An 11,565-nucleotide genomic window follows, 5' to 3' on the forward strand; every position below is an offset into this window, starting at 1 on the left:
GCGCGGTGCCCTGCCCCTCCCGCTTCTGCCAGAGTGTTCCACCTCAGGGACCAAGAGACTCTTGATTTTGCTGCAGCGGACCTAGCATGGAGGCAGCTACTCTGGAAACAAATTACAAAGTAATGCAATCATACAAGCGGCCTGCACTTGCCAGCATCACTCCGTTTTTAACTGGGGGCCTGCAGGGTGGTCTGTTGGACTTGATGTGTAGTCCTACTGGGCTTTGTGCAGAGCTATGCCGGAATGCCAGAATGCACGCAAAGGGCTTTCCTGGAAACGAAGCCAAGCCGCAGATGGAGCACCTTGGGGTGGGAGGCTCCAGGAATGCCTCCTCTGCTGCTGAGGGAAGCGAGGCGAGGCGGGGCTGGCCTGGCGCGGGGCAGCGGCTGCTGAGCGGAAGCCTTCCCCATCTCGAGCTCCAGAGGGCCAGCGCTGCTCGGTGATTCGCGTAAACCTCTCTAACGCAGCTCCTGAGTGGGTTTGGTGGTCTTCGGACTTTTCAGACTGCAGCAAAGCTTTGGTCCCGGGCGTGGAGACGTTGCCGCCATCCAGGCAGCTGCCCTTCCTGCCCTTCCTTTCCATTCTCCATTGGAAGGCGTGTCCAGCACCTCCCTTGACATCCAAAAACTGCCACAGGTAACAGCAGAAGCGGTCGAGTCCAGGACCAGGGCCCCACTAGGCTTGTCCATGGCCCTCCCGACACGCGAGGTGGCCGAGGGCCCCCAGCTCTGGGGGCAGCCCCCTTCGAACAAGGAAGGGCTCCTCTCCCTCGCCCAGAGATGCGGGCACAGCCAGCCGGTCCTGCGTGGCCAAGTCCAGCATGAGCCCCGAGGGAGAGCAGCGGCCAGCACTTCCCAGGGTGGAGTCCTGCGGGGTCTGGTCCTGCAGGGGCCCTTGGGCTGAGGCCAGTCCGAGACTGGAAGAGGGGCTAGAAGGCCCACTCCCGGCTCGTGGCCCCATCCTGTGCCCTGGCGAGGCGCTGGCTGTGTGCGGGGGGGTGGGTGTCTGTGCTGAGCAAGAGGAGCGTCTGCCCCTCTAGAGATGGCTCGTGGGGGCGGGGGGGCTCCCGAGGGAGTCTTGTGGCACAGAGCGAGAGCCCCGGGCAGCAGGGCGGATGGGGAGAGCGCCTTGCGCTCGGCGCTCGGATGGGCTGAGCCGGCCCCTTTCTCGCCCAGGCGCGGCCTGCCACCTCTGTGCCAAGGCCGCTCTGCACTGCTCCCCTCGGGCCCAGCGCGGATGGCGCTGCGGTGGGTGCTGCTGGCCCTGCTGGGCGGGACGGCCGTGGCGGACGCGGCATGTGCGTTCCCCCGCTCACGTAAGTGCTTTGCTCGCTGGCCCTCCTCTGGTTGGCAGGCAGATCCTGGAGAAGCAGCCCCGGCCGGAAACGGGCGGGGGGCGGGGGGGCTGTGCGCGTGTCTCCCCATCCAAGGCTGCCCCCTGCACGCATGCAGATGGCCAGGACCCTCTGGCCCCTGCCCACAGCAGGGGCCCCCTTTTCCAGGCCCAGCCTAACCTTCCCCTTGGCTGCCTGAGCTGCTCACATGCCCTTGACAGGCTCCGCAGGGGATCCCCTGAGTCAATTCCAGCAAAGGCGGAAGGGGAGGGAGCGATGAAGCCGCACCGGGTGTGGGTCCTGCTCCAACGCAGCCCCGAAGTCGTGGGAGCTGGGAGGGCGGAAAAGGCCCGGCCGAGGCAGCTGCCCCCCCCCCGGCTGGGGGCCATCTGGGTCCTTTGCTGCCGCGGCGAAGGCATCACGCCAGCGCCTAGGAGTGGCACAAGGGGAAGGGTCGTCCCCGTAACCCGGCCCCCTTCCTGCAGATGGACACGCAGAGCCGGCAGTGACCTGCAGGGCGCAGTCCTACCGAGGCCCCTTCAGCTGCTCCTGGGAGAGCCGGTGCCTGGCCACCCTCCAGCTGCCCCACAGGTGAGCACCACTCGCCCCCTCCCGGGCCACCCGGGCCCGCGACAGGCGGAGAGCCCGGGCCTGGACCGTGCAGCCGGCCCCGTTTGCTCCTGGCCCCTTGCCTGCGGCCCCGGGAGGGCCCAGCGGCCTCCTGCTCCTGGCTCCCCCTCCGCCAGTGCCCCACATGCCGCCCCTTCTCCCCACAGGAGGCGGGACCTGCAGGGGTGCAGCTCCAGGGCGGTGCTCAGCCCCACCGGTGTGGTGCACATGCAGCTGCGCAACTGCACCTTCTGCTCCTATGCCGAGGGGCGCGAGGTGCCGCTGGAGCTGGTGGGGCAGGACAAGAGCGGCCGCAACGCCACCCTGGCAGCGAAGACCCTCCTGCACGACCACGGTATGGAGCTCCCGCAGCCCAGCCCGCAAAGCGCTCTCCTTGCCTGGAGGCCCAGCCGCGCAGCCTCCGTGAGGGTCAGCCGGCCACCCGCGGTGCGAGGCGGGAAGCGGCACCTTCGGCCTCTCCAGAAGGCCCCGCTCAGAGGCAGTGGCATCCTTCATGGTGGGGTGTGGGGCCGGCTGGGGAAGCCAGAGGCGGCTGGCCCCTTTTGCACTTAAAAGGTTGCCTGCCCGGGAGATTCCCTTTTAAGTGTCAGAACTGGTTTCTTTTAGCAAGGTTTTCATGTGAGTTCATCAGCACTTGGGCTGGTTCTGGGCTGAGTGGAGAGAAGCAGACCCCCGGCCTCTCCTTCCCAAGCAGCCATGCAAGGGTTAAGCAGCCGTGTGGGGGGCAGCGCAGGGCCCCCGAAGCCGGTTGGTCAGAGGCATCCCCCCCCCCCACCCGGAGCCCAGCCCTCCAGCTGCTGAGCATGGATCCTGCACCTGCCTCTGTGCCTTGAGCTGGTTTGCTCCGCAAGCCGTCCTGGGAAGAGGGTGGCCTTCAGGGCACCAGGAGATGGAGCTCACCAGGGAACCCAGCCTTCCTCCTTCGAGGGCCTGTCACTGAGCCGCTCTGCCTGCCCTCCTTACTGTGCCTGCTGAGCAGCCGCGGTCTTGCAAGGAGCCCCCCAGTCATCTCGCAGATCCGCCTTGCAATCACCTGGCTGGGAACGTCTCCGCCAACGGCACACGGCAGCATCACGCTGACCACGGATCGATCACCCCGAGGGAGGGCGTGAGAGCGGCAGGGAGCCTTCCGCACGCTCCCCTGCGCGGCCCCTCCCGAGGGACGCAGCCCGAGTGCCCGCTCTGCTTCTCCCTTCCAGTGAAGCCTGCCCCCCCAGAGCACCTGGTCGCCCACACGGGGGAGAACCTGCGGAGGGTGACGCTGCGCTGGGCCCCACCCGCCTCCTGGGACCTGCCCGCCACCTACTTCCCCCTGCAGTACCACCTCCAGCTGCACCTGCTCAGTGCCGCCAGCAGCACAGTGGAGCTCTTCAGCGTGCGTAGACCCTGGTCAACCCTCTCCCCCTCCTGCCCCCCGGTTTGCACCCCGGGCCCCTGCCTTCTCCAGCCCCCAGGCCCCGGCGGTGGCCAGAGGGGGTGGGCCGGCCCGCTCCCGCCCTGAGCAGAGCGCCTCCCTCTGCCCGGCTCAGCCCCTCCTCACGGGCCTGCTCTGCGTTCCAGGAAGGGCTGGAGGAGACGCAGGAATACCAGGACATCCCGTTTGAGGCCCGGATCCGCTGCAGGGATGCGCTGAGCCGGTCGGCCTGGAGCTCGTGGTCCAGCTGGGAGGACGTGCAGGGAGAGCCCTCCGGAGGACGCACGCTCTGAGGACCCGGCGGCCCCACAGCGCGCCAAAGCCGCCTGCCCGGCCACGCCGGCCCCACAGCGTGTCAGAAAGTCCCCAGTAGCACCCATGCCCCGGACCACCCCGGCCACCCCCGCGCAGCTGCCCGGCCCAGCTGCTCCAGGGCTCAGCAGGGGCCTGGGGCAGCCCTCCCCAGTGCAGAAGCCCCGCAGCCCAAGCCCGGAAGGGGCCTGCTGGGGGACCCAGCTCCGCTCTGCTTGCCACCCAGCAGCACCCAGGACCGCGCTGGCACGGCAACGGCCCCCCGCTCCTCATTACTAACCCGTCCTAAGAAGTCACTGGTCAGCCCGGCAGCATCTTCCTTGGCGCCCAGTGCAGCCCAGCTGAGCCCCTCCCGGGGTCGGTTTGTGATCGCGCAGAAGGGCCTGCGTGGCTGTCCGGGGGCTTGTCAGTTGCATTCTGATTATTTGCATATTAATCTCTGTTACTGAATCATGAATGTGATAATAATATGCTGAGTATTAAATAATAATAAATATTAACAGAGAGCATACTTATGCCTTCTTGTTCCGTGAGCTGCTCTGGAATAGCTTCGGCCATCGTTTGAGAATCAAGCTGCTCAAACGTAGAAGGGCTGCTGGGGGCCCGGCTGTATGCGAGGGCCCACGCAGCGCTGGCCCAAGAGTGCAGGACCTCGGTGACTCTGGGGGGGGGGTCTGAACCCCAGCACTCAGAGCCTCTGGGGGGGTGCTTGAGACAGCCAGCCCCAGGCGGCGGGTGGCCCCCCCGAGGACGCCTGGGGACTTTTCTGTTGCCTCTGCTGGAAACTCTGCCAAAGCCCCGGCCAGCCCCTGGAATGGAGGACCGAGCAGGGTGCTGGACACAGCCGGTCCTGAGCACCCTCCCTCGTGAGGGGCAGCCAGCCCGGCATCTCCGTCTTTCAGGGAGCCGGTGGCTGGAGAAAGGGAATGGATCCGAGGGGGCACGTGCGGAGCGCATCGGCAGGCTCCTCGGAGGCAACGAGCGTGGCAAAGAAGCGGCCCTTTGCTGCCGCGCTGCGCCTGCAGGGTGCTGCTCTGTGGTGCTTTCAAGTGCTCAGGCTCTTTTGGGGCGGCCCACGAGAGGAGGCTCAGACCCCTCCACGGCCGGCCACGAGCCATTTGCTCTGCAGACAGACCCTCTCGAATCTGCTCCGACTTGGATGCTGTGGCTGATCCCGTCCCAGAAAATGCAACTCGCTTGCCAGCGTTCTGGAATCCTTTTTGGCATGTGCCTCCCGAGGCTGTGGGCAGAATTGTGGGAGGGGCGGGAGCCCCCGTGTGCCCTTCCTGGCCGGGTGGGCTTGCGGCATGGCTTTGGTCCAGGAAGGGTCTCTGCCTGCCCGATGGAGCTGGCGGGGAGACCCTTGCTGGAAAAGCCCTCCCTGGGCCAACGGTCTGTGCAATTCCTGGCCAGGATCAGGGTCCCGTTTTGGGGCAGGCTGCTGGAGTGCGAGGGGCCACCTACCTCAGCCCACCCTAGCCTGGCGTCAGGCCTGGTGATGGGGTAGGAGACACTTTGGCCACGAGACAGGAGGGGCGCGTCCCTGTTGGTTCTGTTGGACACCCCCCCCCCCGTTGGCTTTGGATTCCGTGGCTTCCCTGGGATGGGAAGGCCTCGGCTGGCTCCAGTTCTCTTGCAGGGGCTGGCCCAGAAGCGGTGCTGGGGGGCAGCTGCTCAATTCTCTGGAATCAGCACCACCATTATAATTGCGGCATAATTAGAAACATAGAAACAGAGCGAGTCAGAAGGGACCTCCTGGGCCATCTAGTCTGACCCCCGGCTCCTGCTGGCTCCGCTCACGACATGCCCACCATGTGCACATCCAAATTGTTGCTGATCTTATACTAACAAGCAGCTGAAGCTCTCTGGGCAGTTGGCAAGAGTGCATAAAAGCAATACAATAAAATATAATAAAATGCCACAAACCCACAAAGGGTCCAGCGGAGGGCAACAAAAATGATCCAGGGTTTGGAAACACTGCCCCGTGAGGAGAGACTGAGAGGACTGGGCATGTTCAGCCTTGAGAAGAGAAGACTGAGGGGGGACAAGAGATCCCTCTATAAGCACCTCAGAGGCTGTCACGAGGAGGAAGGCCAAGATCTCTTCTGGCTGATATCAGAGTGTAGGAAACGGAAGAATCAGCTCAAGTTGCGACAACCCAGATTCTGGAAGGACATCAGGAAAAGCTTCCTCACTGTCAAAGCAAAGCAGCAGTGGGACCAGCTGCCTGGAGAGGTCATGGGCTCTCCCACACTGGGGACATCCAAGAAGAAACTGGGCCGCCCTCTGAGTGGGGTGGGGTGACTTGGTGTCCTGCAACAGCAGGGGGTTGGACTCGATGGCCTTCACGGCCCCTTCCAGCTCTTCTATGAACAAGTAAAAATAATTCAAAATATACGCTGCAGAATGGCACCATGAAGCGCTCCGTAGAGCCGTGGGGTTCCTCAGGGTTCCAGTCTGTCCCCCATGCTATTCAACATATACATAAACCGCTGGGAGGCGTGGGCCAGAGCCTGGCTCAGGGTCACCAGCACGCCGATGACATCCGGCTCTGGTTCTCATTTCCCTCTCACGCCAAGGAAGCTGCTGACTCCGAGCCTGCCAGCCGCAAGGGAGTGGACTGGGGCAAGCGACCGCAGCTTCATCCAGGCGAGACAGAGATGCTCCTGGTCAGCCAGAAGGCAGCTCAGCTCAGGCAACAGGGAGTCCGTGTGTGCCGGACAGGACGGCACTCCCCACGAAGGCACGGAGCACAGCCGGCTGCACGCCTGGACTCGGCCCCGTGCTCGGGCCTGGCATCCAGGGCTCGGCTGCGGCCAGCTGTCCGGGCATGGGCCACACAGGCACCGGGGCCCAGGCAACGAGACTAGAGACCAAGCCCAGGCCTAAACCAATCCACATCTTATCCAAAAGTCCAAGGGCAGTGCCAGGAGTAGCAGAGCGGGGTAAGGCCAGTCCAAGAGCTGAAAGTGTGGTCAAGCAAGCCAGCGGTCAAGAAGCTGAGGAAGCAGTGGGAACCGGAGTGCATGCCTGAGCGCTGGGGCAGGGGCAGGGGCAGGGGCAAAGCAGGGGCTACGCAGCCAGGCGAGGCCCGAGCGCCCAGGTCGCAACAGGGAAGGGGGCTCTCCCGCAGCCAGCTTGGCCGGCAGGGGGCGCCCGGGCGCCGCCTCGGAGCCGGGCTGCGCGCCCTTGCGCGGGAGCGGCTCTCGCGCAGCCGCTGCCCTGCCGGGCTCGGCGGATCGGTGCGCGGGCTGCCTGCGAAGACCCTTCGGCCGCCCCGGCTGCTCCGCGGAGCGCCGCCGTGCAGGCCGCTGGCGGGCCGGCCCCGGAGAGGCCCGGTCCGCCTGCCCTGCCTGGAGGCCTTCGAGAGGCAGCCAGGTTCACTGCATATACTTTCACATGTTTATGTCAGTCTTTTACAGCATCCTAATATCCTACTGCCTTCTCTATTTCCAGCTTTCTATTTGTGCTTAAATTGCCTGTGTTTTTAATGTTGTAAACTGCCTTGAGTCCCAATACCGAGAATAGGTGTGTGAGTCCATCCTCAGGAAGGGGCACATGGAACGACCCTCTTCCACAGTCTCCGTATTCGCCAGACTCTGATGGTAAGCACGGACAGGCCTTATGTGTAGATCTTCGCCCCCAGCCCACCTGCAGGTTCCTGCTGGGGGCAGAGAAAGCCCCCTTCCCTCTTCTGGCTTTGCATCGGCAAAGTGTCCTGCAGTGCCTGCCCTTCTGCCGGGCCTCCTCCTCGCAGGAAGGCTGGTCGGTTCCTGCGGGAGAGACCTGCCCAGCCTCTGCGCTTGAGGCTTCTTCCCTTCCCTGCTTCCCTACCAGGTGTTAAGTCCAGGCCAGGATGCACCTGCAGCCCCCCTGCCTGCCCCCTCCCCTGCCCCCCGCCAAGGAGGCTGCTCTGGATGAGCCCCAGCGGTTGCTGCCGAGGTTCCGCTCTGCCCAGCTGGGCTAGCCAGACCTGGTGGACTGAGGCCCCTCGCAGGCCTCCCTGTCACTTCATGCTCAGATCGAGCTGCTGAGGGGCCACAGCCAGAGCCGGGGATGATTAACCCCGTGAGCGCTGGCAGCCCAGTTGCAAGGCGCAGTGGGGGTGATGAAAGAAATAATATGGCAAACTGGAAGCTGCAACGCACAACACAACGGAGGTCCTGTTGGTTGGCGGATCGGGCTTCAGAGAGGGTGGATTAGACCTGGTCCTGAATGGTGCAACACTGCCTCTTAGGGATAAGGTCCGCAGCTTAGGAGTACTCCTTGACCCGGAGCTTTCTTTGGAAGCTCAGGTGACAGCAGTGGCGAGGAACGCCTTCCTTCAGCTTCGGCTGATTAATCAGCTGCGCCCCTACCTGGAGTACGACTGCCTGGCAACGGTGACACACGCGCTGGTGACTTCCCACCTAGACTTCTGTAACGCGCTTTACGTGGGGCTTCCCCTGAAGACAGTCCGAACACTTCAATTGGTGCAAAATAGAGCTGCCAGGTTGCTGACGGGGACGGGGCGTTATGCTCACATGACTCCAGTCCTCCGTCAGCTTCACTGGCTTCCCATTGAAGCCCGGGCCCAATTCAAGGTGTTGATTATGACCTACAAAGCCCTAAACGGCTTGGGTCCTGGCTACCTGAACGAGCGCTTACGTCCGTATATGCCCGACCGCCCTTTGAGATCTGCGGGAGAGTCCCTTCTCCGGGAACCCTCCATGAAAGAAATTAGGAGAGTAAGTACTCGGAGGAGGGCTTTCTCTGCGGTGGCGCCCAACCTATGGAATTCACTCCCCAAAGAGGTCCGCCTGGCACCGTCGTTACTGGTTTTTCAGCGCCAGGTAAAGACCTTTTTATTTAAACATTTTAATTGTTAAAATATATGATCTGGCCAGGGCAACTTCTTCTTCCTTCTCTTTTCTCCTATATTATTTATTTACTTATTTTATACTGATAATTTTAATTTTATCTTATTATGTTTGTAACTCAATGTATTTTTTGTATTTTTGTATTTAATGGTAATTTATTATGTTCTATTGTATTTCAATGTATTTTATTGTGTTGTAAGCCGCCCCGAGGCTTCGGCAAGGGGCGGCATAGAAATGTTATAATAATAATAATAATAACAACATTGTTTGGTCAAGCATCGCAGGACATGGAGTGAGTGGGCTAAAGTGGACTGGAGTGGGGCTTTTTCACTCAGACATGCACAAAGCATTTTACTCCAAAAGTAACAAAATGAGAAGAAATGGAGTAGCTCTAATATTGAAGCAAGAAGGAGCAAAGACAGTGAAGGCCTATAATGCAAGTGCCAACCAAGGAATAGGAAGCAAAACAGGAAGCAGAGCAAGATCAAATGTTGTATGTGAGGGGATATCAAACAGGCATGTGAGGGGGTGTCACACGGAGGTGGGGAGAGACCTGTTCTCCCCTGCAGAGGAAGGCAGGATGCGGTCCAACGGAGCCAAGCTCAGGGAGCCAAGGTTTCGTTTGGATGCCAGGAAGCACTTCCTGACAGTCGGGACCCCGAGGGTGTGCAATGGGCTTCCACGGGAGGAGGCTGAGGCCCCATCGGTTTGGGTGTTCAAGGATAGGCTGGACGTCCACATGGTGGGCATGTTGTGAGTGGAGCCGGCTGGTGCCGGAGATCAGACTAGATGGCCCGGGAGGCCGCTTCGGACTCCCTCGGTTTCTTTGGTTTCTTCTCGGTTGTCGGAGCATTTGGCTTAGGGGTTAGAAATCAGGGAGGAAAATGAAAGACTTCTGTGACGCCAACAGCCCGTTTGTCACAAATTGATTCTCCAGACAACTGTATACTTGCAAAGCACCAGATGGCCAGCATAGAAATCAAATAGACTGCGACAAACATCCATTCCTGAGGAATTCAAAGTTCACCCAAAGAACAGATTTGCATTGCTGAATGCAATTGACTGTGCAAAGAGACAATTCCTGAAGCAAAAAGGAAGAACAAGCCTAGACAAATGACAGAAGAAACTCTCGGGACAGGTAAGAAGCAAAGGGTACAGAAGCAGGGCCAGAATCCTGAGTGTGGCTTTTCAGGGCCTTTCACAGAGACAGAAAGAGCTGCTGCAACGGCCAGCCAGCGCAAAGAAATGGGACAACGAAGGAGAAAAAGGAAGAGGCCTTTTCCCAGAAGATCTAAGAAATCAAAGGGAAATTCAAACCTAGCTTAGGAATGCTGAAAGGCCAACAGGGAAACGTGCCTTCTGAACAGCATGCGATAATGAGGAGGAGGGAACAATTTACAGAAGAGGTATATGGAAGAGATTTAAAGCGACTGCAGACTCCTTCCAAGAGGAACCTGATGAGGAGCAGCTCGCAAGATTAGAAAACAAAGGGAAGGCTGCTCTGAAAGCACTTGGAGGGAATAAAGCGCCCAGGGAGGTCTGGGAGTGATGGCGCTGTGCCAATCCTTACAAGAATCTGCCAACAAAAACGGCAGCACTACAGCGGACCCCAGACCGGAAGGGCGCCATGTATATCCGGCCCCCGAGAAAGGAGGTGCAAATTGGCGCAGCAAGACGAGCACACTAATTTCCCATGCGAGCAGGAGGGCGGTCAAGGTGCTGCAAGATTTTGTTTACCTTTTATGAAGTGAGAAATGCCTGATGGACTCTGGGAAGGAAGAGACACCTGAGAGCACTTATTTATTAGATTTATATCCCACCTTTTTTCTTACAAAGGAGTCAAAGCGGCTTGTATGATACTCCTCCTGCTCTCAGTCTTACCACCACAACAACAGCCCTGTGAGGCAGGCTGGGCCGAGAGTCTGTGCCTGGCCCAAAGTCACCCCGTCGGCTCCGTGGCTGAGCAGGGACTGGAGTGCACAGTGCCTGAATCCCAGTCCGGTGCTTTTAACCACACTACACTGGTTGGCTGGTTTGTCTGTTTGCTTAAGTTTTTATAGCAAACACTCTCAGAACCGTTCACAGCTTAAAACCCAGTAAGAACAGTAACATCCCATAGTGATCATAACAATTTCAAAGATAACTACAGTTAACAAGGAAAATAAAATAACACTACACAACACAACACAAAATACTAATCCACTGCAACCATTCAATCAAAATCTGAATAAAAACTAATATAAAATCAACCATCTATTTAACAATTAAAATGATGGGATAATCAAAAGATTTTGACCTGGTGCCAAAAAGTATATGGTATTGGCACCAGGCAGGCCTCCTGGTGGAATTGGCTCCATAGATGGGGCCACAACGGAGGAGGTCCTTCCCTTCATGGCCACCTTCCTTCTGCTTTTAGCAGGGGCTCCTGGATAAGGACCTCCATGGGTGATCTTAGGGGTCAGGTAGGGGCATCCGGGAGGAGGCCATCCCTTAGCTGTCCCAGCTGTTCAGGGCTTTGTATGTCGATGGGAGCATCTTGACGCAGGCCTGGACTTCAACCGGTAACCGATGCAGTTGATAAAGAGCAGGGCTTATATGTTCATACTGGCCCACCCCAGTGACAGAGGGGCTGCCCTGCTCCGTACTTTGCTGGGTGTGTCTTCCGCGCATTTCCAAGCTCCGCTGTATGTAGGATAAGCACTCAAGCAGAGCTCAGCTCGCTTCTCTGCAATGTTCGGTGTGACTTTGGCAGCGCGACATGACCTCTGGCCTGGGTGGGCAACCCCTTCCCCTCTCCCGTGGGTGCCATCAGTCCATTGACAAAGGCTGACTGGACACGCCATTCCCATCCAGCCTGAGCAGCAGGGGGGCCTCCCGCCCCCCTCCCCAGCTTCCATCCACAAAAGTCTTGCACACAGAAGGATTTTGCAGGCTTTTATTGACTGGACTTTGTCACAGACAGCCACGAAATGGGAGCATCTACTGAGGAGCGGCTGCTGGCTTAATGCAGCTGGCTG

The sequence above is a fragment of the Varanus komodoensis genome, unplaced genomic scaffold (genome assembly GCF_004798865.1).
Source record: "Varanus komodoensis strain SLA01 unplaced genomic scaffold, ASM479886v1 scaffold2, whole genome shotgun sequence".
NCBI lineage: Eukaryota > Metazoa > Chordata > Lepidosauria > Squamata > Varanidae > Varanus > Varanus komodoensis.